This window comes from Aphis gossypii, unplaced genomic scaffold (genome assembly GCF_020184175.1).
Source record: "Aphis gossypii isolate Hap1 unplaced genomic scaffold, ASM2018417v2 Contig00241, whole genome shotgun sequence".
Lineage (NCBI taxonomy): Eukaryota > Metazoa > Arthropoda > Insecta > Hemiptera > Aphididae > Aphis > Aphis gossypii.
Genome location: NW_026083035.1, coordinates 29470 through 52810, shown reverse-complemented (window position 1 = coordinate 52810; position 23341 = coordinate 29470).

Sequence of the window (23341 nt, the reverse complement as noted above, 5' to 3'; positions counted from 1 at the left end):
AAATATAGTACATTAAATAGTGTGTCATCTTTTGGGTTGCGTTATTTTATTGTACTGTGGTCCATCGTTTTCGTCTATACAGCTTGTCTATGATGGAGGGGGCATGGACGATATATTAGAAAGAATTTCCTAAAACATGAAATATTAAAATATATGTTTTTATGGAGATTTTGTTATATTACCTCACCTCATTAAATATAGTGTAAAATGATGGCGGTGAAAAAGGTTTCTCGTCGGAATATCCCTAGAAAATATAATATATTAATATTAGTGTAAGAAAAATAAAAAATAAAAAAAATACCTTACTTTTTTCTAATTCATCCAACTATTTTTGTGCGATATGTTCAGCTGCATATAATTGAAGCTGACTTGTGAAATTGTAGTCATTTATATGTGTTGCAATGAAAACGTTATTTATGTTTTTCACATGATTTGTCATATCTTCAAGCGTTCTAGTTTCAACCTTGGTATTTGTTTTTAAGTATATTGCGATTTGATTAATTTGTTGTTTGACGAGTGGCTTAACGATTTTGGTTTTTCTCTCGATGATCTCAAAAATAGACCACTCTAAATCTTATAACCTTAATAAGTCGTTACGATTTAACAGTATACGACATCCATCTTGAATTTTAGACTCTATAACGAGCATATTCTCTCTTTGGTACACCATACTAGATATAGTAATTGAATCGAAATCCAAAAATAAATTACGCTTATACTTTTATGGTTGATCGAGTATAAACGATAGAATGTTTCCCATAAGCCGGTAAATACGTTTGAGAAAATCGGCGGAAATATTTACAAAATGTGATGGTGTTATAATGTGAATCACGGTGTTGAATTCATCTGTCGGATCGAGACCTATGTTCAAAAACTTGCGAGACGAAAAATCAAGGAAAAAATTACTGCAATCGAAAAGTTTAGCTGGTAGCTACGGAGGCAAATATGTAAAAACATTTTTTTTATAAACAGCACGCATTTTTTCAATCGAACCAGCCATGTTCAAAAATTTATCACAAAACAACGCACTTAATCGAAGAAGAGTGGATACGGACTGATTTCATTTTAAGTTTTTGAAACCCTCACAAATTATATTTTATGGTAGGGATTTCTTCTACAGGTTTATTATTTAAAGTATGCATGTCAGAACATTTTAGATTATTGAATAATACTATTGCTTGTAATGCAAACAAGACTCTACATGCTTGTTATACTATAATTTTTCAAATATAAATGGTGATATACCGGTAATAAGTGATAACATTTCTACAACAGGGATAGATAGCGTTATCTGATAACTGTTGAATATATGAGTACGGTAATATGGTACAATAATATGATAATATTTGTTCTTCAGCGCATGTGCGTAACCGTGTTGGCGGGGTTACACAAAACAGCAGTGGTGACGGGGGTAACATGTAGAGACGGCGGCGGGGTTACACGGATACGTATCCAAGGATGAGGGTCTAGAAGTCTCATTTTACACCTACTTACATATATAAATATATACAATAAAAATTATTAGTGAATTTATGTTATTTAACTCCTGACTCTATTATTGATACAATTCTTCCAGAAAATTCATTTACTAGTAGTTAAACAGCAGACACTTCTGTTAATGATTTTTCTTTTACACCATGTGCTGAATCAACAATGATAAAACATCATTCAACACCAAAAAAAAGTCCTAAACACTAACAAAAAAATTATGTTTTAATAGATAGATACGTTATGCATTCAGGTATTGCAAAATTTAAAGACTATTCGTTTGATGAGCAATTGGTTCACAATTTTGGAATATAAAACCAAGGATTATATTTTAGCTTTATCATTTCATACATTAAGTAGATTCAAGTTAAATGTACCAAGATATATTGAAAAACATCTTGTTTTGACCAAAAGCTTGTGCATTTGTTTTTTATTATGCTTAATTGTTGTTGTTTCCTTTTCTTATTTAATATAATAATTAATAACAAATTGAATAAAAATAATATAAAAAATAAATAATAGTTTTTATTCATAAAATAATAATATAACAATATAATTTACGCTTTCCTCATAAATAATTGATTATATTTCATTTTCTAGATTCTGATTTAAACTTGCACATTAATGGGAAAATTGTCAGTGTATTAGATATAGAAATTACATCAATTAATGAAATTCAAAATACCGAGGATTTCATAGCACTTCTCAATAAAATTCAAAATATTAAATGTTGTAAAGGAGATGTTTCTTCATATGAATATCCTGACATTAAAGATTCATTTGGTCCTAATTTCGTAGAGACCCATTGTCCATGGAAACATAAAAATTGTTAAACAGTACTACCAACAAATGACATGTTAATTCAGTAATTTATGTGTATGGTGTAATCGTTTATTATACTCGATAAGACACAAACGTTATAGTATTCAAAATAATCAAAAAAACTAAGACATACTTCTCCCCTAAAAAAATACAAAATTTGGAAAGACTTAATAAAACTATAGCTATTGTAAAGAAAAACATAGAAGGAAAAGTATAACAATAACTCGATTACAAGCTCACCTAAGAAAAGTACAAACAGAAATGAAAAATGTAAGTTATGAAAAACTTGAAAATCAATCAAAAGATCATAACATATCGGAAGGGCAAAGTGAATTAATCATGGAAATTTATCGTGCAGCCAAAGTTAAAAATACAAAAAACAGAAAATATAGTGAGAATTGGATGTTGCTATGTTTACTGTTCCAAATACGGTAAAATATTTTTTAATAATTTTAAAGATAAAAGGTGTCATAGGTATTGATTAAATTTTCTTATAGATCTCCTAGAGGATACAAATATTTAAAAGAACAAAATATACTTCCTTTACCTTCTATATCGACAATTTGCAAACATTGGATGCGGCTTTGATAAAGATTTCTTTAAACTTCTTAATAAACAATTCAGTGAAAAGTCAGAGAACCAAAAAAAAAAAGTTATCTATCCTTGTGTTTGATGAAATCTTTGTTGGAGAAAGTTTAAATGTAAATAATAGAAATCTAACGTACAATGGTCTTGAAGATTATGGAGATGAGTTCAAACCAAAGACATTAGAAAAAGCAAATCATGCTCTAGTTCTAATGATTCAAAGTTTGGCTGACCGTCTACATCAACCAATTGCTATGTTTGCATCAAAAGGATCTGTGAAAGGTAATTACAAATTAGCTTGTGTTTTAGTTTGCAACTTGGTTTTTTTAGGGATGGAATTATCAAACATTGTTCATAAAGCTATTTTACTTCTTGAAAATGCAGAAATTCAAGTTATGGGGCAGATACAAATCGTTCATTATGGAATGCTTTGGGTGTTTGGAAAAGCAGATAAATTAAAAAAATTTTTTGAAAATTATTTGTATTTTCTGATGCCCCTCACTTACTAAAAACTGTAAGAAACTTGATTTTTACACATGGTTTGAATTTTAGACACATAATACTAATTAAATAATTATATATACATTTTCCTTAATATTTATTTATGTTATGACTTATGATTATATATATGTATGTCTTTTAGATTCATCCAAATAAACAATACATACAATGGAGTTTTTATGAAAAAGTATTTTCTTATGATTCAAAAACAATGTTTAAAATTTGTCCTAAATTGACCAAAAGTCATTTTGATTTGAACAACTTGACAAAAATGAAGGTCAAATTTTCTTCACAAGTAAACATAGTATTTTCTTTTGTTATAATTTTCTATTATTCTATTATTAAATCTGATTCATAATACTTTTGATATAATATTTTTAAATATAAAGCATTTTTACTATTTGTAGCTGTTTAGTTTATCAATGGCAACTGGTATAGCATTTTATAAAATGAAAAAGTTTGATGGTTTTGAAAACTGTGAAGAAACTGTAGACTTTACACGTATAATGTATAATTTATTCGATGCTTTATGTAGAATTTTCTGGCTGAAGGCATAAAACCAAATGGAAAATATTTAGAGGTTTTTTATTTCCTTTATGGGTTGCATAATACTTTTGTGTCACTAATATTAGGAAAGTATTAGTATTTATGTATTTATTTAGATTTAACACAATTTATTTTTTGAGTAGATATAATTTGTATGTAACACGATTAAAGATATTAAAAATAAAATTTAATCATGGTATGTAACATATATAACTATAATGAATGTTTAATTTCTGGGTACTAAAGTATACATTAAATTGGTTAAACAACTGGGAAGAAAATTTAAATCAAAACCTAATTAACAAAGATGAATTTCTCACAAGACAAACATCTGAAGGATTGAGGATAACTATTAGTTCCACAATAGATTTGTCAAACTATTTACTCAATCAATGTGGATTTTCATATATTTTAACAGCAAAAATGAATCAGGATTGTTTGGAAGTTTGTATTATTCATAGTTATTCATTATTTGTTTATTTAATTATTTTTATATTATATTATGAACATTGAAACATATTTTATTAAAATTTCAGAGATTTTTTGGAATTATTCGACAAGCAAATGGACCTAACAATCATCCATCGTCAACATCATTTATGTAATTATATAGATTGTTATCAGTTTATAGTTTAGAAAAACCTCCCAAAACTGGGAATTGTACTATTCTTGAAGGTATTCAAAATCTACTCAGCTCTGTAGATGTTTCTATGTCGACGATATCCTACAAAATTCTACCAATTTAATAAAAACATAATATTTTATTTTATTTAGAAAACATACCAATTATTAATATAGCTGATTTAAAAGAAATTATAAGTGAACAAAATAACTCATTAGAAAGAACGGAAATAAAATAAAAATATTGAAATCAAAAATGGATAATATAGTAGAAGAAGGTATTTGGGACTTTGGTGATACTTTTCAGGAACATAATTATTGTAATATACCAGAATCAACGGTTTTTGAATGCATTGTGTACTTTCTGACTTGGTAAATATCTTAGTAATATCTTTCAATTTTATCTTATTAAATTAATTATATTATGCTTTTACTGTTCACAGTTACTTAGTAAAACGCTTGAAGAACAGTTATAAATGCGACTTGTGTTTAAAATGTTTAGAAGCAAAATATGGAATACTACCAGACCCAGAAGCAGATTTAGTAAATATGAAAATTAGAGGATTTTTGACATACCCGAGTTGTCCAATATTTGTATACATTCAAGAATTAAAATCTTGTATTAAGAAACATGCAGATTCCATCAATATATTTGATGATACTATTGATAAGTTACTACCACGAATTAAGATATACAGGATACGGAACGGAATATTCTTATCAATATTTTTCTGAGGCCCCACGCTTCTCACTGTCTGGCATGACAACTAGCGCTTAAAGACAATATTGGTTAAAATACAACTAAAACCATGTAAATTAATTTAATATTTAGTTTAATTTTTAGTTTTTTTATAATACCAAAATACCAATTACCAAATGGCAAATACCAAGCCACCGGGGTAGTTCAATTTATTGTAATTATTATTGGAGACATTAAGTATTTCGTATTATTTTGAATATAATTTTTCTATGATACTTATGTCTGAATTTGATGCTTTGAAGCATACAACAAAACAACAAATCATAATATTTTACTGTTATTAAGAAGGTATATTAAACAAATTCACAGTATTTATAAGATAAAACATAAAAAAGTAATTATTGTATTACAGCAGCTATTATTATATTAAGTGATTATTGTTTATTTATAAATTAGGTAGGTAGCAGATAATTTTGATAATTTCTTTTTTACCTTATTTTCACTTTTTTTCTTTATTATTCATAAATATAAACTGTCTCATTCTCATTGTCAAATATGACGTGAAAATATATTCAACAATTTCAGTTTTGTGGTCATTGCATGGAAAAGGTATTATATAATTATTATTAAAAAAGTGCTCTACAGTGTCGTCAAAAACGTTAGGACTCTTAGCATGGATTTGAAATGAAGTTTCAATCAGTCTAATTAATATGAAATTTTGAATTTTTAAAACATTTCCATCCGGGTAAATTAGAAATCCTTTAGATTTGAGAATCGAGAATATGTTTTTACTATGTGTTACCAGCCGTCGGCGCATTTCCATAACTATATCACGCCAATGTGCGATACAAGAGCGCGACACTCGTACGGTCTTGTCTCGTTACAATATAATATAGTCATTTTTAGTCTCCATAGTACCATTTATATCTTTTAAAAAACCTTGTGTATAAAATTGTAGTTCAATTGTACCAGTAACAGTTTGATTAAATGGGGACTCAGTTGTATGGTCTGTGATAAAATTAAACAATGGAATTCCCAAGGTATTTAATAAATAATTATGAAATCATATTCATAGTTAGTTGAAATCTTTAAAAATTGGCCAACAATTGTAAGCTTAGTATTACGAATATTTTTGTCACAATTTAATAAATTTTCAATTTCCCTTATTAAATAGACTCCAATAGGTTAGGTTAGGTATTTTATAAGTAGTCAGTACTAACTTTTCTGTTTTAACTGTAAACTCACAATCCTTCTCTATATTTATATAATGCTCATCATTGAGAGGATAGTAAATCATGCTTTTAGTACTTGTTCTTAGAAAATTTAGATCCTTAAACCCTAAATATTTCTTTAAGTTTTCGTCTAAATTATAATAACAAGGGGATTCAATTTTTACCTTTTTATCAACAAAAGATATGACTAATGGATTGATTATATTATTTAATTCGCCTTTAGAACATTGACCACTTTTTATGTTAGTTACGTTGTTATTAATTGTTATTTGGCATTCATTTTCCATTTTAATTAAGTTATTAGAGTTAGTAAAAGATATAGCATAAAGTCCAATAGACATATCATTATTTTCATTGTATATGTAATGTTCTAAATGAATAGATCCATTTATGATTTTAATTATCTTCATTTATATTAATAAAATTTTATTAGTAATTTATTCAAATTCCATCAAATGGACTGTTTGTCCATTATTAAGATTTTTTTTACCTTTATATATAATAAATATTTCAAATGCGTTCATTTCGTACAAATATTGAGAAATAATATCCAAATATTTATCTGGTAAAATAAGTTTATATTTATTATTCAGTATTACAGAAACTCTGTTTCCAAATTTAGTGTTAATTATTTCAAAATCATAGGCCTTATACTTTTCATCAACTTTTAAATCTGATAATTTAATATATTCATACTTATAGCCTTTTTATTTAATCGTGTTATTAAAGAAATTGAATCAGACATTTTTATTTTTTTAATTTTTTTTAAAATACTTTAAATATTTAATAGGAAAAAAATTTAAAAGAAAAATGAAACTTGATAAGTTTATATAAATCTTTCCTTATTAAATGGATAATTATGAAATTACAGCATTTCATTTAGACGATAGTAGATCAAAATCAATATTTCTAATTCCTATGTGATGTTTAATTATAGGTTCATCTGGATCAGGAAAAACTAATTTATTATGTAATATTATTCTTAAATATTGGATTCATTATAAGAATCTTTATATTTTTGCAAGATCAATTGATCAACCAATTTATGAAAAAATGAAAGAAGTATTTAATAATATAGATAAAATTGAAGCGCATATTACTGATGATGGCATAATATCTGTTGATGAATGTAAACCAAACAGTTTAGTTATTTTTGACGATTATATTTTAGATAAATAAGATAGAATAAAAGAATATTTTATAAGATCCAGATCAAAAAATATTTCATATATTTATATAGGTCAACATTTTAGTTTATTAGATTTACAAGTAATCAGAACGAATTCTAATTTTTTTATTATTTTCAAGCAACCCAATTTTTATATTAAGAAAATATGGAGTGATTGTATAAGCAATGATATGACTTTGAAGAATCTAAATCTATATGTTCAATTTGTTGGAAATTAAAATTTGGATTCATATCAGTTGATTTAATAAATAATCATATTTACAATAAATTTAATATCCTGAATGTAAACGATCTAGGCTGATCATTAAAGCCGTTTATTGAACAATAAAAACCGTTTACTGAACGATAAAATTCGTTTACTGTACGATAAAATTTGTTTTTGGAACGTTAATTAATTTTTATTTTTATTAAATGGATATAAAAAGAATAAGAAAAGATCTTGAAAACAAGATTGATAAAGTAAACAAGATTAAAGCTGATAATAAGAAGGAGACAAAAAGAGGAGGTAGTATGAATAATAAAATTTCGATTGAAGAAGCAGACAGAGTAATTCAGCTTAAGGATAAATTGAAAAAGATATACAAAAATGCAGCTTTAAAAAATATATATTATGAAGAGGAAAAGGAAAAATCATATGGACCTGTAACAAATGAATTAAAAAATATTGTAACTGCTGTTAATGAGGTTAAAGATATAAATATTAAAACGGATGAAGATATTCAAAAGATTTTAATACCCTATCAAAGACCTGAATTATTACGCTTATCAAGTACGGATGAGAAATTTACACCAGTTAAATCAACTCTAGCAAGTAGATCACCGCTGACAATTAAATCTCCTTTAAGACCATTTAAACCAGCAACACCAACCATAAAATTAGGTGAAAACACGACAAAATACTTACCAAGAATTAAGGATCCTCATTTTGGAATATATATAATAATGGAAATTATATGATTGGGAAAGATATAATAAATTTAAAGATGATAATATAATATTTTTAAATGGGAAAATATATAAAGGAACACCGGGTTTATTTAGATTATTATGTTATCGTGTTTGTCCACCACCCGAATATTATACACAAGAAGATTTTAGTAATTATAAAGAAATATTAATTACAACCGATTAAATACATCAAAACAATGATTAAGGTCTGGGAAGAGTAAAATCAAGCAAAGGAGATAAATATAATAATATGATAGCTGATATTTGGAAAGAATTAAGAGCTGCAAAACAAATTGAAAATGATTTACAAGAAAATAAATCTAATCTAAAAATTGATTATCAAAAAGAAGGAAGTGGTTTGAAAAAATTTTCAGAAGATCAAATAGAGTATAAATATATTCATAATTTAAGCGAGTTATTAAAGAGATTATATTTTATTGCTAGCGAAGAAAAAGCAGGGAATAATAAAGAGATGGAAAACAATATCAAAAATATTAAAACATTACAAATTGGTTCAGGATTCAAAAAAAAAAAGAAATTAAACCATTAACTAATTATGATATAATGAGTTTTGAAAAAAAATATTTCAAATTTCAGAGGTTGTTTCATGAAAGATAAATTACCATTAAAATCTTGGAAAAATGAATGTGGAATATTAAATTTAAATAACTCTGAGCAATCCGGTTCACATTGGGTTGCCTGGGTAAAAAATGATAATAAAAAAATATATTTTGATTCAAATGGAAATTGTAATCCACCAAAAGAAGTTGTTAAATATTTGGAAAAGATAATTTATTTAATACAACTGGTGAGTTTCAAAATTAAAACGATCCTCCTATGTGTGGTCATTTGTGTTTAGATTTTATTAAGCATTTTAAAAAATATTATTAAAAATTTTTTCTCATAAATGGAAAGTATTTTTGGTAAATATGACAAAGATATTATTCGTCAGCAGGATAAGATATATGGACCCACATCTTTATCAAATATTAATTCTGCTAATCAAATCACAACTTTTAATATAAAAGAAGAAAATAGTTTCTTAAATATTAAAAAATCAAAATATCAACTTTCTGGTCGTGTTTTGCAAGCTGATGGTATCTACTAATTATCCAAAGGGTTCAAATATAATATTAGTTGATAATTTTGTTGCATTTTTATTTACACGCATTGAAGTTAAAAAAACATGGTAAAATAATAGACACAATTGATAATATTGGAAGATGTAGTTTGATTAAAGGTACTATTAGTTATTCTGTAGACCTTAGTGGACCAACCATAAATTGTGGATTTCAATCAAAATTTACAGGTGGTGGTTACTTTAGTGCTGTTGGTAAATTATCAAATTTATGTTTAGGATTTTTTAAAGATATACAATATCCAGTTTATAAAGGTGGATTTGAAATAAGTTTTTTAAGACATTCAGATGATAATGCTTTATTTAGAGAAAAAAATGATAAGAATGAATTACCAAGTGCTGGTAAAATTATTATTGATGAATTTAATATTAGGATTCCATATGTAGTTTATGATGACATGAATAAAATTAAATTGATAAATGAATTAACTTCATTATCTCAAAGAAATGAATATATGTTTATATTTAAATCATGGCAGTGTATTGAAGATAGAAATATTACTGGTAAAACACTCACCAAAGATATAACAAATATGTATAGAAATGTCCATAATCCTTTGTTTGCTATAGTAGCTTTTCAGACAGATAAATTAGATAATCAGTTAAGAGATCCAATACAGTTTAATAATTGTAATCTGAAAAATATTTGGTTGGATATTGATAGCATGAGATATCCAGAAGAATTATTAAATTTAGACTTAAAAATGAAAAATTTAATATTGCTTAATGACATGTTGATGGACTATAAAAACATTTATAACAGATTACATCGAGATTTATCTTTAATGTATGTAACTCCACGGCAATTTAAGGATACTCGACCATTTTTTGTTATTAATATGAGTAGGCAACCATCACAGATTTCTGGATCTAAAAGTAGTATTGTTTTACATGCAGATTTTGCTATATTTGCTTAGTATCTGGTACAGAATTTTTTTATGATCTTGCCAATAATACAATTAGAGAAAATATTTAATAATAATATCTTAAATAAATGGATTATTGTAAACAATGTAAATCTCAAACTAGAAGCATAGGTATTCCTGAATTTATTAAAAAGAATAATAAATATAGAAGATTATCAGTATGTAGAAAATGTAATACAAATAAGAACAACATCTCAAAATCACCAGAAATTATAGAAGTTTATGAATTATTTAAGCCGGCTAGAAAACATTTTGAAACAAGACATTTTATACAAAGAGGTATAAATGACACTTGGCAAGCTGATTTGTACTGTTTTTATAGACCAAAAGCAAAAACTGACGATCCCAGTTACAGTTTAAGAAATAAACACAATGCAAATAAAGCTGAAGATAATCATAAGACTTTCTACAAAACTAATGATAGTTTTAAATATATTCTTAATGTAATAGATACATTTTCTAAATATGTATGGTCAGTTCCTTTAAAAACAAAAACTGGATTGGAAGTTGCTAATGCATTTTCACAAATATTTAAATATGATGTACCGAAAAATTTACATGTTGATAAAAGTAAAGAATTTTATAATAAAGATTTAAAGCAAATACTAAACAAATTTAACATAACAATTTATAGTACAGGTGCCGATAAAAAGGCTTCTATAAATGAACGTTTTAACAGAACATTAGGTGATAAATTAAAGAAAGTACTTTATTTAAACAATGTATGGATCTTTGAATTACCAAAGATTATTAAGACATATAATAATACATACCATAGAACAATAAAAATGAAACCTGCTGATGTAAGTAAGAAAAACGAGAATGATCTACTTTCTACTGTTTATAACTATGATATTAGTAATTCTAAACCTAAATTTGAAATAAATGATAGAGTTAGATTATCCTCAATAAATGATGTATATCGAAATAAATTAAAAACTTATTGGTCTAAGGAAATATTTATAGTTGAAAAAGTTTTTAAGTCAAATTATGTTTATTATAAAATTATGATATAGAAGGCACAGTTTATGAAGAAGAATTACTGTTATCATTATTATAAATGTGAATTAAAATTGGAATGATATTGAATATGAAAATTGCTCATAATTGTATCCGTATGGTATTGTATCATAATCTGGTAATATTATTTTTTTATCATATTCAAAGGAGAATTTTTTTGTAACTGTTTTATTAACTAAAGTTTTATTAAGTGGATCAGGTGTTATTTGATTGTATTCTAGTTCTATATTATTATTATTATTTTCTTCAATTAATTTTATCATTGCTTCCTCATTAAGTTTTAATAAATTTTGATAATTAAAGTAAAACCCTTATAAACCGTTTTAAATTTATCATCATTTGTTTTATAATAATAACTTTTAGGACCTGTAGATGCCCAATCTGTTATATGTACATTTTCACCTAATTCATCAGTCCATTCTCCCAACATTGTTCCTGTTTTAATTCTATTAACGCCGTTATCTATATAGAAAATAGAATCAGTATCAAAATAAACTACAGCTCTACCTAATTTATCTAAAATTTTATATAATCTTAATCTTGCACTAGATGTTGTAAATAAAGCTATTAAAATATTTGTATTATGACAATTCTCAATGTAATAATCTTTATAATTATAGCACATTTGTACCATATTGTCATTTAATAATTTTATATTTATATTTTCTAATCTATCATCTAATAATATTTTATAGAATTGTTGTGGGTCTGTAACAAACTCAGTTTTTTTCATTTTTTGGTCGTTGTCCAAATTTTACTCATAAGCTAACTAGACTTTTTTGCTACAGCTCTTCTACCAGGATTATCACTTATTTGTTTTATATCCAATAAAATACCCATTTTATCAAAAACTTCTTTTACATATTCTTCATTAGAACTATAATTATGTTTTGAACTTCCTAATTTTATTTTCATAAAATTCTTAATATACTCTTTAAACAAATCTGTTGTTTTTTCTTTAAAATTCCATACTTCATACATTTTTGTTATTATGTATCCTTTTTCTAAAGCTTTATTAACTTCATCTGTTGTCCATGTTCCTATAAATTGTCTTTCATTTTGAGAATGATTACATATTTTATTTTGATCTACAGCACATTTATAGCACAAAGGAAATAATAACTTTTCACTTTTTTTCATTTTTATTTTAACTGGAAATACAGGATGATAAAGATTTCTTGGAGGTAAAATCTTACATTTAATTAATCCAAACCAATTTTTATCATATACTTTTGGATTAAATATTTTTTTAGGATGCCCAACAGGATAATAATCATAATACATCACAGTTGGATATAAACTACAGACATCAATATATTGCATTTTTTTATTTTTTACTCTTAGTTTTGTAGCATTCGTTCTACCCCCAAAGAAAGCATCTCTTGGTTTAATAGGCTCAACTATATCAGCTTTTTCCACTTTTTTGTATGTATTACTATTTATCCAATCACATTCCCATTGCTCAATAAGATTATAACCTGCATTTTTTATTATTGTACTTCTTTCAATTGTTTTTTGATACAAATCATTCATTGTTTCATGGTTTATATTATTTATAGTTCCTCTATCTCTATAACATTTAGTACAGCCGTGTCAAAAACATCCATGATATTGATAAACTGTTTTTGATTTTTCATCATAATCATCTACTTTAGATCCTGCTATTATTTTTTCACCACCGTATAAAGCGTGGTAGATATTTATATTAATAAAATGCTTTAACCATGTTATAGATTGTTTTGAATAATTTCCATTCTTTTCTTTATATTCTAAAGTAGCTATAGTATCTTTGTCTCTTGTCTTGTCTTGTATCTTGTCTTGTATCCATAATATTCTTTATCAGGTAATATACCTATATAATTTTTATTTTCTACTGTATTAAAGAAATGTGGAAAATAACCTTTTTTCAGTTCTTTTAGACCAAAAGTTTTGATAAAACTTCTTAGTGGACCATGAATAAAATTATTACTATCTATTATTTTTATTCTTAAATTTTTAATTTCTAATAACATTAGTTTTGTACCATTATAAATTGTAAATGGTTTTAGAGTATTATCAAAGTATCTTAAGATAAATTGTGAATCATATCCTTTTGCATAATGTGCTATAAATGTATAATTCATATAATCCTTGGATATTATATGTTCACAAAATTCTTCATTTGTATCAACATAATTTTATTTCCTTCAAAATCATGCGCAATTATTTTATTTGCAGTATGTGTTCCTGTTTCTTGTTGAGCTTCATAATCAAAAAACATATATTTTTCTGTATAACTACAAGACCTATTTTTTTTAGTATTTACCATTTTTTTATCGCATTTACGACAACCTGAATTACATTTACCTCCTTTTTGTTGTATAGGCTGCATATAACATTTATGTTAATTTATTTTCACTTCTTGGCAATTTCTACATATACTATATCCACAATGTAGAATATGCGTATCGTCCGGTTTAGTATATCTTTTACATATTTTATTACAATCAATACATTTACGTACATACATACATACAAAAAAATGATCATCTAAACATTCTTGATTATAACAATATCTGCTACAATTTTTGAAGTATATTTTATTTTTTGTACTACTTAAATGTTCAGGCTGCATACACAATTTACATACATTTTTATCTTTAACACATTTATGGCCATTTTTATTTTTATATGCTTTATCACACTTTTCACAATAATAAGAAGAACCATAAAAACCTACCATTGATGTAATAACATCAAAATGATCACCATTTTTGTACAAATAAATCTTAGTTTCTTTATCCTCACCTTTATAAATTAAAGCATTCAAACTTTCAGCACAAATAATATTTATTTGTATATCTAGTATTTTTTCCACATTTTTAATATCATCCAATGTAAATCCTTTTTCATTATATTCTTTTAATGTATTACATATTTTTAAAGCTAAATCTTTTTGAATTTTTCTACCTTTTCTCAAGTATATAATATCATTGGGTTTTAATTCATCCCCAAAAATATTATTTCTTTGAGTAGATAATGCAACAACAATAGCTCTCGGACAACATAAATTATCATCATTTTCAATTTTAATAATACTTTTTTTAGTATAGGTATCTTTTGATAAATTTATTATTTTATTTCTACCCACGAACCTCTTGGTATGTTTTCTATTTGAATTTGAAAAGTAGTTTTTGTAATATCAATTTGTTCATTTGAAGTTAATAAACCACCAATTATAGATTTTAAGTTTACTATGATATCATCAAATCTCATTCCAGTATATATGGGAGTTTTTATATTAGGATTAAATAATGCAATACTTATTCTATCACCTTTTTCGTATACTGAATTGTTTTTAGCAAACTTTAACATTTCATTTAAAGCTGTATCTATATAATTAATTTTGTATTTTGTATTACTTAGTTTTAGATCTTTTATTAATTTCTCTTTAAAACTAATTTTATAATCGGCTTTATGTATCCTAAATTTAGAGTTTTCATTTTGTGTATTCAATTGCTTTACATCTATCAGCTCATAAACTTTTGGTGTTTTTTCTAGTGAACTATTAAAATAATTTTCTTCAGCAAAAAATGATTTATCTAACTTACAGAAGGGATTTTTATCTATATTTTTTAATGAATTGTTTTCTTGTTTGAATAAACTTTTATCTAACTTACAGAAAGGATTTTTATCTAAAAAATTTAATGCAACTTGCATTTTTATATTTTCTATTAAACAATCTTTTTTCATTTTACAAACATTTTTTATATATATATTTTTGCTATTAACTTAAGCTCAGATACTTTCATATTTTCTAATATTATATGATTCTGTGATGGCATTTTTATTAATTTATTGAATACAATTTTATTTTATTTATTTTTATTTATAAAGAAAAATTTTTATTTTATTTATTTTATATTAATTATTTTTGAATAACAAATTATTTTTATAATTCTCTATTAATTGTTCTCTTTATTCATGTTATCCATTCTATTTTTATGATTGTTTGAAGTCAAATGTGTACTATAAGATCTCAAATACATTTTTTTTTACACCATTTTTGGTTTTTACTAAATTCATCGGTTTTCTTAAATCTTGACATTTTGTACATAAATAAACTTTCTCTGATTTTAAAGATTGTAATAATCCCTCATTATTTATCTTTTCATAAAGATTAATAATTTTGCTGTTACGATTAGTATTGTTTTATATTTATATTAATAAATAATTTTTTTTATATTTATATTTATTTATAAATTTTTTTTGATATAATAAAAAATATTAAATATAATTAAATCTTTAGGAAAAATATAATTAAATATATTTAAAAAGCTGCTTTATTAAAAAAAAATAATATGAAACTAATTTCTAAATTAATATTTTTTAGCATAATATTATTATAAAATTCTGTATTTAAATAGAATAAAAAAAATCTAATTTCTCGACCTTGTAGTATGGCGCGATCGGTTAAGGCGTGTGTTTTGAGAGTGATCATAGTAGGAACGGATTGGGTGGGGGAGTGTAGCGTTGCACTCTTCTAACTGGTTTGTTTCACTATGTTCATTCTCGTAGTAGGTATTGAAGTTAGGTGGAGGTATCATAAAGCCGGTAATTGTAGCGCTTCGGACGATTGGTGATTTACATGCGAATGTAAGTTGTCACGTGGTGTGGCCTACGTTATCACCTTGATGAAAATCTACCTCAGATTTGTCTGAAGTATATGATATTTCCCCGACCTTAAATCCGCTACCGATAATGTCAATACTTAGGAATAAATATATCTGTTGTACAGACATCCAGTTAAAAACAAAAAAAAACATAATAAAAAAGTGTTAGAGGTGGCCACCGTTTCTGGATGTCTGTACAACACATTTTGATGATTTTTTTTTTTTTAAAAATAGTTAAAATTGTTTGTAATTTTGTAATTTTTTTAACAGGAAAATATAAGGTCGGTTTTTTTTTTTTTGGAATGTCGTTTTTAGATGTTTTTTAGAAAGGTTTTTTTAAGAAAAAATTTAACAATAAAAAAAAAGTGTCCTCAAGTGCCCCATATACTACTAACTTAAAACGTAAAAAACGTGAAAATCATGAAAAAATGAAGAGGTAATTATAATATATTGAATTTTTTACGAACTAACGATAAATAAAACGGGATTATAAATTATAATTTTACTTTACTTTTATTAGTTATCAATATGTAAATTTAATATTTATACATATAGGCATATAGCTAATTATTAGTATATATACCTATACAATTTTTTTTTTAATTGTTTAGTTAGAATGTACTGGGCACCACCATTCTGTGCACTAAACAAAAGTTGTAAGTAAACTTTTTACCAAATTAAATTTATAATTATTTTAATATATTTTTTTGTTTTGTGAACAATTTACCTGTCTTACAACTTCAGAAAGTTCATCGTGCAATGTGGTAACGTTAATTGGAGGAGTATGAAGTAATGCAGTATTAGGTATTGTATTAGTATTGTCAACAGAATCAATGTCTTTCAATCCTTTTATGATTCTATTTTCAAGTCTAGCCAATTTAGTATCAAATAACTGTTCCATTGTTTCTAATGTAACCATTCTGTTACTCTCCATTTTCTATAATATTATTAAGCAGGTATTACCAATTATTATTATTATAATTTAATACTAAATTTTTCTTACCAAAGTTGTTATATTAAGCTTTAACTGCTCATTTTCTTGCAACAAAAATTCATAAGAATTTTGTAAGGCCAGGTTTTTTGTTTTGAAATTCTTCTACAGTTAGTACAATTATTTTTTAAATATTAGTATTTATGTATGTATTAATAAATTTAGTTTAAATTAAGTTAGTATAGTTTGATTTATAAATTGCATACCGTTTGTATTATAGCTTCGACAAGTTCTTCCTTCAAATTGCCATTGTTAATATTACAGTCATTTAACTCTTCAGTTAAAATTGTGTTTTTATTTTCTAATCTATGTACCTCCTGTAAATTTTGAATTTTTATATTTACTTGAATGTCTTGTATTATTAAGTAATATTACCTTAATAGTCGATTGTAATACATCATAAATTTATTTGTATCCTGCTTTATAAAAATCAATTTCAGATATATTAATATTTTCATTCATAGCTAAAAAGTCCTCATATGTTTCATATTTGTCCATGTTTAGTACGTAAAATGAATAAAAAAATTAAACTTTTAAATATTGTACACTGTTACACCTTTAAATGAAACTATGTATATAATTTTGTTTTGTATCTCATGGATATGCATTTAATGATGTATTATAATCTTTGGTATTTCCTAACATCAATCAATATCAGTATCGTGCGGGTTTATCCAAAAGTTTTATCATTTTAAACTACTTTTAACTTTTGAATCTTTATCTATATATTGACTACAATATGTTTTAATAAAACAAATTTATCTAATGTTATATTTCTTGTCGACTTTTATTTTATTTTATATTGATTTCATATCCATTTATGCAAATTAAGTATACATATCATATTAATATGTATACTAATCTTGAAAAAAAACTAATATGCTGCATTGTTTCATAGAATCTGGGAAAAATTCCAGAGCTGCTGCAAGGTAAACAAATTTACATATGTACCTATATTTATTCATTTAATAAACTTAAACATATATTTTTTATTTATTTTTATTAACTTGAATCACCTAAGTGTTCAATCATACATTATAATATAAATGTTTACTACAAAATATGGATATTAACAATATTTGATTATAATATATAATTTAAGAATAAAAAAATCAGGTAAGTTAAAAACAAAATCTAAAAATTACAACATACAAATAGATAGGCAACTCATTTGCCAAGTTAATATAAAAAAAAACTTCATTATGATTTTCACACTTATATTTTACATACAAATTATGTACTTCCTATAAAATTAAATACAGTATAATGATAAAAATAAGTATAATAGTATAATATGCATTTATAGGTTGTATCAGCAACGTTATGCTGATCGCCAGTGTCCAGGTCATTCAATGTTTTGTAGAATTAATAAACAACTCAGTTTGAATGGTACATTTATGGCAAAAAAAAAGAGACGAAATACTGTGACAACTGATAATAATTCATTGGAAGTATTATGCAAATTGATTGAAAGCCCGCATATATCATTAAGAGTTGTAGCAAGTAAACCTAAAAAATAAATAATTTTTAATAAACAATAATATAATATAATATACATTTTCAATAATTTTATATTTTTTTAGAAGATTTAAATTTATCATATTCTGCTGTTCAAAGAATTTCTAAAAACTATAAATATCATGCTTACTTATCAACTCGTGTTCAGCAACTCCAGCCAACAGATTATGAACGTCGTATTACTTTTGTTGCTCATATGATGGTTCAGCTAGAAGATGATCCCACTATTTTGGAAAAAAATGTATGGACTGATGAGGCAAGGTTCCATAATAATGGAACCGTAAACCACCACAATACTCACTATTGGAGCGATACAAATCCCCACTGGATTAATGAATGTAATAAACAAATTAGATGGGGTATAAATGTATGGTGTGGCATAATTAATGATAAATTGATAGGTCCGTATTTTTTTGAAAATAATTTAAATGGAAACAGTTATCTTAATTTTTTAAAAAACGAACTGCCATTGTTAATTGAAGATATTTCATTAGAATCAACGCCTCAACATGATTTGGCAACATGATGGTGCACCAGCTCATAATATGTTAGCTGTACGTGCTTTATTAGATGATATTTTTAATGGTAAATGGATAGGAACTCAAGGCTCAACAATTCTTTGGCCACCACGTTCTCCAGATATGAATGTTCTCGATTTTTATTTTTGGGGATTTTTAAAAGGCGAAGTTTATAAAGAGGAGTCAAATAATATCAATGATTTGAAAAATAGGATTGTTGAAGTATGTAATAAAATACCTTCATCAGTATTGAAAAAAGCTACAACTAGTGAAGTGACTAAACGGTTATCTCTTTGTTTGGATATGGATGGTAATCATTTTGAACATTTATTAAAATATCAATAGTTATCTATAATTTATTATTGTGTTGTTATTTTAATTTATTTTAGTAGGTACCTATTTATGTTAATATAGGTACTTACACTTCGTTGTTGTCCATTACGCATTCGACTAAAATAAAAAGAAAATTTATTATAATTCTATAATACATATATTTTCTAATGCCTATTTAATACTTGAATACTTGAGTTAAACAGTTTACTTACCGATAAAACTGTAAACATCATTTGGAAGGAGATAGTCTGCATAAGATGATCAACTGAGTTACACACATACTATCTGATTTTCTTTATACATACACTTCACTCAAATAAGATTGTGAAAGGTTACAACCTACATTGTTACATACATGAAATCCTTAGTCTCAATAATCAAAGGCCACTGAAATAACCACACATTAAATTATTGTATGAGCCTATTTTTGAAAAATAACTAATAAGTTTTAAAAAATTATAACATATTGTAGAACTTTATGGAAAAAGGGAAACAAATGAAATGATAACGCTTGATCAGCTAACGGCTCATTTTAAAATATAGAAAATAGATATGCCTCAGCAAGTCGCTAAATAAATATTATTATTCAAGGAGTATAGATATTATCATCTTTACTCCTTGTTTAATTAAAAGTATATTTTTTTAACAGTTGGTCAATTTTGTTCAATACTTTAATTACCATTTACCGCGTTACAACAGCTGACATCTGTTAATTGATATAGGAAGTTAGTTCCTATTCAAAATAATCATGAAATATAACTATCAACCACTATCATTTATCAACTAATAACTATTAAATAATCAACCTTTGGGTCGACCGGTTGAACGATATCGAATTTATTACGTATGAGTTTATGTTTATGACTTCTGGTCTTTAATCTTTATAAAAGATAAATATTCTTATTAGGTACATATTACTTCTGGTATTTATTTTATACATTTACACACAAACACCACCCAAAACTATCCAACTTTAAGAGGCTATATCTCGTCAACGGATTAACAAAAAATGAAAATTTAAACGTGAAAATTCATTAGAAAATTAGCTTTATTAGTTTATGGAATTTTAAGTATAGGTTGTCATTTGAAAATCAAAAGTTGATAGTGGTTTATCTAATAAATATAGGGGTGAAAAATAAAAAAAAATTATATAGTTCTAGAACAGCATGGATCTAAAATTTTGAAAAAAAAAAATTTGTAAAAAGTAAATGGTTTTGAGAAATATTGAGTGTTTTACGTTAAATGAATCACCCTGTATATATACATTATACATATATATATATAGATGATAATGATCAGGGTTCGGGACTTATAGCACTTAAAATCATCAAAATAAGCGCTTGAAAAAGCACTTAAAAACATGATTATAAGCACTAAAATAGCACTTAAAATTTTAAAAAATCACGAAAAAAACTATAAATGCAATTTTTCTTTATTACATTATTTTAACACTTTAAATCAAAAAAAAAAAAAAAATGTTACAAATTTCAAATCTTTTTGAGTAGGTTAGGTACTTCTTATAGATTTTCTGAAAAAAAAAAAAAATTTTTTTAAGAATAACTAAAGAAAAATTGATTAATTTTATTAAAAAAAAAATGTATTTTAAAATGTTTCTTACCTTCTCTATTGCATTGAATAATTAGATGTTTTCTTAAATTTTCAAACTCAAAAGCCCTTCTGTTGTTTGATAGTATTGTTTTAAATGCCGAAAACGAACGCTCAACATCTACGGATGTGATTGGCGCGTATTTAAAGTATACGATATCGTCGCTGGAGTAATCATCGGGAAATTTGCTGAAGTCAATCAACTCACTGCTATCTTCACCATCGAGTATTTTTTATATTTTCTCTAACACTCCAAGACCATTATTTTTTTCAAAAACTGTTTGAAGTTTAGTGAGAACTGGTTTTCCATGATTTCCTTTTAACAAAGAAAATTTCTGTTGCACATTTTGAACCACAGCAAGTGAATCAGATAATAAAACATTTTTTTTTTGTAGTTCAATAATGGCTTGAATAAGAACTTCAAAATTACTTTTTATATAGGCTAAATTTGTTTCCAAACCCGGTTTTATAATGCATAGTTTTACTTTTCTAATGCTGTCAGCATCATTTTCGTCTAGGCAATTTACAACTTGACGAATTGCTCTGAAATTTTCGCAATAATAGATTGCAGCCTCAATCCAAGACCCCCAACGGGTAATAATTGGTTCAGGAGATAATTTTATACCGGGAGCTTCTAATTTAAACATTTCAACGCGATAAGGAGCTTTACGAAATATTTTTTTCATATTAGATATTAATTCATCAACTGTACCAAATTGTCCGCGAATTTGTTCGGCAATTCTGTGAAGGCCATGCGCACTGCAAGTGACGTGTATCATTTTTGTATAAAAGTTTTTTAGAACTGTGCCTGCTTTCACCATACATGGTGCGGCGTCTGATACAAATAATAATACGTTATTGTACTCTATATTACCTGGCCATATAATACCCATAGCTTTATCAAATAATTTACAGATAGTGGAATGATTTGCCTTATCTAATTGTGCAGTAAAAATATACGATCTGGACAATCTGGTCTAAGAATTCCGACTATAACGTTGGCTATAAACCGTCCTTCAACATCACATGTCTCGTCAATTGAGACCCAAATTTTATTTTGCTGTATTTCCATTTTCATATTGTCCAAAGTAGAATTAAAAATATCGTCAATATAACCTTTTCTTAATGTAGCTTCTATTGGAATACTTTTACCAGTATACTTCTCTAAAAATGTTCGAAATACATTGTTAGAAAGCTTATTCAATGGAATGTTCGCAGACACCATTGCTTTACATAAATCCATATTAAAATCTGATTTCACTGAATTTTGATTGGTTAAAAGTTGTTGAACTTTTCTCTGAGCTTGTTCATTTTTTCGTTTAACATTTTTTTGGTGCTTATCCGTTTTAATGTGCTGTGATACATTAAACTTTTTTTCGAATTTAATTTTAATTTCACACATTTTACAGTACAGAACATGACCATCGGTTGAAAAGTCTGTCCCATATTCAGATACGTATTTCTTTAACTTCTCTTTTGACATTATAAAAAAAATAATAAACGCGGACACTAACTACGAGTTTCAACGAACACAACGACGCGATGACGTGACCTAAAGTCGACTAAATGCTTATTGTGTATAATGTGTTGATCACATCTCGATCAAAAAATAATATTTGTTTTTATCTAGAAATAAATAGTAAATCGAATTATAAATAGTTTTTTCTATGGCAAAAATGATGCATATTGCAAAGACGATCGAACCGATTAGTAGATAAGCAAGCAAATGCGGGTCCCGGTGTTTATTACTAGGAAATATGATACAAAGTAGAAAAAATATTTTTAATTCTAGGTTTACGTGTCATAATTAAGCAGAAATATGCAAAAAAGCAAAAATATTCAGAAAAACTTGAAAAAAGCAATTTGTTTAAAAACAATCGAACTAAGCAAAAAAAAGCACTATCAAAATTCATATTTAAGATCATTGTAACAATGAGTCTCCGTAGCACTCTGCTAGATTTTATGTTGAGCAAAAAAAATAAGCAAATGCTACAAGTCCCGAGCCCTG